The 6,590-nt window shown below is 41.4% G+C and overlaps 1 long non-coding RNA gene across 1 annotated transcript; it reads left to right on the top strand.

Annotated features, from left to right (window-relative positions):
- The first annotated feature begins 240 nt into the window (after window positions 1-240).
- On the top strand, window positions 241-1,127 carry LOC113508206. The gene is made up of 2 exons (XR_003401997.1): window positions 241-477; window positions 559-1,127. It is a non-coding gene; the product is annotated as an uncharacterized LOC113508206 (long non-coding RNA).
- Window positions 1,128-6,590: the final 5,463 nt, after the last annotated feature.

The raw sequence follows: 6,590 nt of genomic DNA on the forward strand, positions 1-6,590 counted from the left end.
CCTCCATATCCGCCCTTACATCAACATCATTAATTTTAAGGTGAAAGTCTGTTTGTTTCACAGAAGTTCTCCAGGTTTCTGAGTTTATTATATTCCAAGTAGTTTTAATTTTATTTCCAGAAGACGAAATTTTATTTTTAATGTACATTTTGCGAAGACGCAAGCTTTTTTAAAAGTGTGCAATGATTGATAAATCTATTCGCAAACCTGTTACTAGATGGCGTTACTAGGTTCGCGACAGAGTTAACAACAAATAATTACCACTCATATTGACAAATGAGGGTCAGAGCATAATTATGATAGCGCGGGTGGGTGAAAAAAAAAAAAGGATGACAGTTTGGTCAGATGACCGTGCAAATTCGATTCGTCACCGCAATTATTGTTTCGAGAAATATATTAAGTGACCTGTTATCATTGGCGTGATTCCAGACAGTACATTGTGATTGTGAATTGTGTGCAAGTAGCAGGAGAAACGGGGTGTTTGCGTCTATTCTACGAAGTGTAAGCTGGACAATTTGATTTTTTTTTACAAGGCTGACCGTGATCATTTGTCCGCAGCTTGCGGAAACGCCCTTATTGACGGGTGGTCAAGCTTAAAGGGCTGGAGACCAGCCTGCCCCGTGATAGTCTTGCGCTTCATAAAGCGAACTTTGAACCCGTGCCATTTAGTGAGTGACCACCTGGTGTCTCGCCATCTAGACATAGCAACGGCCTGCCGACATCTAGCCCGGGGTTCGGAAATCGCGAAACGTCATCCTTCTGCAGTGTCTTTGAACATTTATCGGTAAAGGGTAAAGGCCAATACTTACGGCCAACCTGTATTAATTGGTGAGCTCCCTGTGTGACGTAAATTGTTCATTGCTTTGGTCATATTGTGTTACTATCTTGGTCACACAGTGTTTACCACCGTTGTGGGGTTATCCAGGGTTGTGAGCGAGATTTAATTTTAGTAATTAGTTTTAGTTTAGTAATTAGTTTTATTTAATAAATTTAGTGAGTACCGTATACTTGTTTATCTTCTAACAGCCAGCCTACCAAGAACCCCGGTCATTACATTGGCGCCCACGGGTTAACTGGTTGGAAGATAGACAAGCTCATTGTAAATTTATGTATGTAAGTTTTTTTTTCTCCATAACCTTAATTAATAAAATTAATGTTTGTTTTAATTTTTGGTACAGATTATTGTAATTAATTAATAACAACAATTATTGTAATTAATTATTGTGCAGAATATATAGCTGGTTGTTTAATGCAGAAGAACCTATAACTTTTTCTCACTTGTTTTGTTTGTTTTCCATTGTAGTATTTGATAATGGATGTTAATGCACTGCCGCGGGATCTCTGATTGTAGGACCGTGGCAACGATGCGTAAATTCTTGCGGGAAATTTTAGTTCGAGAACAGTCGGGTGAGTCAACCATTTCCTTTAAGGTTCCTAATTCTTGCATAGATAACCCGGGTAAAGAAATAGTTTTTTGTGAGAATAAACTATCGGAAGTGACTATACTTATATCAGAGGTATCAGAAAGTCCTGAGCGTTCGTTTTTTAGACGTATACACTCCCGCTTATCACACTTATCGAACCGCGCCAAGCTCATTATACCTTTACAAGCCAGTGATATGGAGAGGCATTCGACATTGCTAAAGAACATCCAGGATGCCATGACGTCACTACAGGAGCTTGAACAAGAAGAGAATGAGGAAGATGATGCTATTTCCGAACACGACAAAGATGTCTTGCAAAAATCATTAGGTGATGAGGCCATACAGATAATAGAACAATTGGAAAAGTGCCGGCACCCAGGAAGAGCTTCCGTTCCAAAACGTGACGCGGCAATGCACCGAAATCGTGCCACTCAACCTCATTCTGACAATTCGGATAAACCAGGAACAACCACGGAGAGACCTGGCTTTTCTTCACGCCACCCAGGTCTACAAAGGTCTTCTACATTCGACAATGGTTTCCACAAACGAAAATTAGTTCCCATTAAAGATTGGGGTGTTAAATTTAGTGGAAGGGGAACCATAGGTGTGAATGCGTTTTTGGAAAGAATTGAAGAACTTAAAGAAGCACGGAATGCTACTGATGAAGTCTTGTTTCGATATGCCATAGACTTCTTCGAAGGTGAAGCCTTAATATGGTTTAGGGCCAATAAAGGTGCGGTATCGAAGTGGTCGCAATTAGTGGAGCTTATGTTAGATACGTTTCAGCAACCTGACTACCAAGAAGAGCTCTTGGAGGAGATTAAATGGAGGACCCAAAGCAAGCAGGAAAGTGTTCTAATTTATATAGCCATTATGCAGAATATGTTTAATCGTCTACCGTATCCCATTACTGAAACACAGAAATTGATGATTCTCAGAAGAAACCTACAACCGTACTTTCAGAAAGTTATATGTCGAGACACGTTTGACTCTGTGAGTGAATTAACGTCAGTCCTTAGAATAGTTGAACGCACTAAATTAAGCTGTGATAAGTTCAAGGAACCTAGCAACAGTGAACACTCCCTGGAAAGAGATCTAGCATACAAGGAGGCACTTTGGAGATATCACAAAATGGAAACATGACTGAGCTGGCAGCCATAAATGATAAGCAAGCACCACTCACCAAATGCTGGAACTGCAGGGTTACGGGACATCGCTTCAGGGATTGTAAAATGCCGAAGCAAAGAATCTTCTGTTACAAATGTGGACGTTTTGGAAAAACGACAAATAAATGCCCATGCAGTGCTGTTGATAAGGGAAACGACAACTCGGGTCGATGCCAGCCGATCGAACTCCCAGAAATTAAGTCATCTTCCCTCAGATGACTGGCAACAATGGCTACAAACAATTTCGAATTTCTTTAAAACAGGGAAGATATGTAACATTGAGAAGCTTAATAATGACAACCGATATTATGCCGAAATAAAAATATTAAATCAGTCGTTTGCGGGTTTATTGGACTCTGGAGCTACTGTCTCGGTGATTTCGCGAGGATTTGCAACGAGAATAATGCAATTGGGGCTCTCAGGACATAAAATTGACAAACAAGTAATTTCGACGGCCGATGGCACCTACCACTCAATGGATACCGTTGTTCATTTACCTGTTGAGTTTTCAGGCAAATATAACGTGGTAGACTTCTATGTCATGGACCACCTTAAGCATGATATTATTTTGGGAATGAACTTCTTTGACATATTTAAATTATCAATAGGTGCCGGAAAATCGATGGCTGACATTGCGGAAATTAACGTCACACAACCAGTAATTTCACGGGATGATCTTTCGGCTCAAGAGAGAGAACGCTTGGATAGGCTGTTAGAACAAATGGCAGCAGAAATTGGCAAAGGTTTAGGTAGAACATCGTTGATTGAACATAGAATTGATACCGGGGACAGCCTACCTATCAAACACAGACAATATCCATTTGCTCCTCCAATTATGGCAGAACTAGAGAAGGAAATTCAGGAAATGCTGGATAATGATGTTATAGAACCTTCAATAAGCTCATGGCGTTCTCCAGTATTATTCGTAAAAAAATCTACAGGTAAGAATCGACTGTGTCTCGACAGTCGTCAATTAAACAGGGTAACGGTAAAGGACTCCTATCCCTTGCCTAGAGTTACAACAATATTAGACAGTCTAAAAAACGCCGGTTTTTGTCTACCATTGATTTACGAGCAGCATTCTGGCAAATACCTTTAGAAGAAAATAGCAAGGAAAAGACTGCATTTGGTCTTGCTGGAAAAGGACTTTACCAATTTAAGGTCATGCCGTTCGGGTTAAGCAATGCCTCCCAAACACAACAACGATTGATGGATCGCTTGTTTACGCCAGAATTTGAAGGTAGAGTATTTGCATACCTGGATGATATTGTCATATGCGACGACAACTTTGACAGCCATTTATTGTCATTATCATATGTAAAAGATCAGCTTAAGAAAGCAGGATTAACGATTAACCTGGAGAAATGCGTTTTTGCGAGACCGTCCTTAAAATACTTAGGCTATATAGTTGACAAGGAAGGATTACGTACGGACCCGGACAAAGTTAAAGCCATTCTTGAATATCCCAGGCCAACAACTTACACGGAGCTAAAGCGTTTTATTGGCCTAGCTAGCTGGTATAGACGGTTTGTAGAAAATTTTGCTATTGTTGCAGCTCCACTCCATGAACTAACCAAGGGAGGTAAGAAGGCTAAACGCATTACATGGAATAAAGAGGCTGAAGATTCTTCTTAACCTTAAAGACTGCCCTAACCTCGACACCAGTTTTGAGAGTACCAGACTTTACAAAACCCTTCTCTGTTCAATGCGACGCCTCTAACAGAGGTACTGGTGGAGTCTTAATACAGATGGTTGATGGTCTGGAGGTGCCTATTGCTTACACCAGCAGAAAACTATCGGAAAGGGAATGTAAGTACTCGGCGTCAGAGCGAGAACTATTGAGCGTCCTGCACGCTGTTGAACAATTTCGTCCATACATTGAAGGAAACCATTTTAAAGTCATAACGGACCATAGTGCTCTGCAGTGGCTACATCGCAATAAGGACCCTCACGGGCGCTTAGCAAGGTGGGCCATGCGCTTACAACAGTTTGATTATGAAGTGATCCATCGCAAAGGCAAGTATAACATTGTGCCAGATGCTTTATCAAGAGCTATTGAAGATGAAATTAACATATATAGACGTAAAACCGGAAGACAAAGATGAATGGTATAAATCAAAAGAAGACTTGGTACTGGCTGGAAAGAGTGACCAGGATTGGGAAGTTAGTCAAGGACAGCTTTGGAAATACATAAGACTGAAACAATTTCCCCATGAAAACGATAGTTGGAAACAGGCGGTACCAGAAAAACTCCGTCCAGGGATTTTAAAGGAATGTCACGATGATCCCACATCGGGGCATTTTGGGGTGAAGAAATCGGTCAATCGCGCGAGACAGCACTACTTTTGGCCAACCTTGATTCAGGACATGAAAGACTATGTACGGCAATGCGAAGTGTGTGCAAAATACAAGAACTCACAGAATAAACCGTCTGGTTTAATGGGGAAACAACGAGAAGTCACAGAGCCCTTTCAAATTATATCTATGGATCTGATGGGACCCTTTCCAAAAATCTAAACATGGCAACACAATGTGCTAGTCATAACATGCTGGTTCAGCAAATTCTGTTTTCTATATCCACTCAGAAATGGCAAAACGTCAACCATAGCTCAAATACTGGAGGAACAAATATTCTTAATGTTTGGGACCCCTAGCGTCATAGTATGTGACAATGGAAAGCAGTTTGTTTCCAACCAATTTAAGGATCTGGTATCAAGCTATGGTGTAAAACTGTGGTATACTCCCTACTATCATCCCCAGGCCAATCCCACTGAGCGGGTAAACAAAGTTATAGGTTCGGCTATAGCTTCTTATGTCGAACATAATCACAGAGAATGGGACAAATATATACCGCACATAGGACATGCGATTAGGACATCGGTCCATGAAATAACGGGGAAAACGCCATCATATTTATTTTTTGGGCGCGAGACGGCAGTACAAGGGATGAGACCCTATAATTTTGATCCCGTCGAACCGATCACCTTCGACAAAGAAAAATTCGAAAAAAGCATAGCTTTTCGAAATAAGGTTATGAAGAAGTTTGTGAAAAAATACGTCAATCGCATGAGATCAACAGCCGACACTATAACAAGAGACGTCGTGTATGCACCTATGATGTTGGGGACTTGGTTTGGAAACGCACCAAATTCCTCTCGAATGCCAACCAGGCCTTCATGTCTAAACTAGCTCCTAAGTTCGAAAAAGCAATCATAGCAGAAAAGGCATCAAACGACGTCTACAAACTAAAGAGTCTCAGAGGCAAAGACTTAGGGGAGTGGCATTCTTGTGACCTTAAACGTTTGGTTTGAATCCGGTTGGATTCTTCTCAGGAGAGGGGATATTGTAATGATTGATAAATCTATTCGCAAACCTGTTACTAGATGGCGTTACTAGGCTCGCGACAGAGTTAACAACAAATAATTACCACTCATATTGACAAATGAGGGTCAGAGCATAAATATGATAGCGCGGGTGGGTGAAAAAAAAGGATGACAGTTTGGTCAGATGACCGTGCAAATTCGATTCGTCACCGCAATTATTGTTTCGAGAAATATATTAAGTGACCTGTTATCATTGGCGTGATTCCAGACAGTACATTGTGATTGTGAATTGTGTGCAAGTAGCAGGAGAAACGGGGTAAGTGTTTGCGTCTATTCTACGAAGTGTAAGCTGGACAATTTGATTTTTTTTACAAGGCTGACCGTGATCATTTGTCCGCAGCTTGCGGAAACGCCCTTATTGACGGGTGGTCAAGCTTAAGGGTTGGAGACCAGCCTGCCCCGTGATAGTCTTGCGCTTCATAAAGCGAACTTTGAACCCGTGTCATTTAGTGAGTGACCACCTGGTGTCTCGCCATCTAGACACAGCAACGGCCTGCCGACATCTAGCCCGGGTTCGGAAATCGCGAAACGTCATCCTTCTGCAGTGTCTTTGAACATTATCGGTAAAGGGTAAAGGCCAATACTTACGGCCACCTGTATTAATTGGTGAGCTCCCT

This window comes from Trichoplusia ni, unplaced genomic scaffold, assembly GCF_003590095.1.
Source record: "Trichoplusia ni isolate ovarian cell line Hi5 unplaced genomic scaffold, tn1 tig00004100, whole genome shotgun sequence".
Classification (NCBI taxonomy): Eukaryota; Metazoa; Arthropoda; class Insecta; order Lepidoptera; family Noctuidae; genus Trichoplusia; species Trichoplusia ni.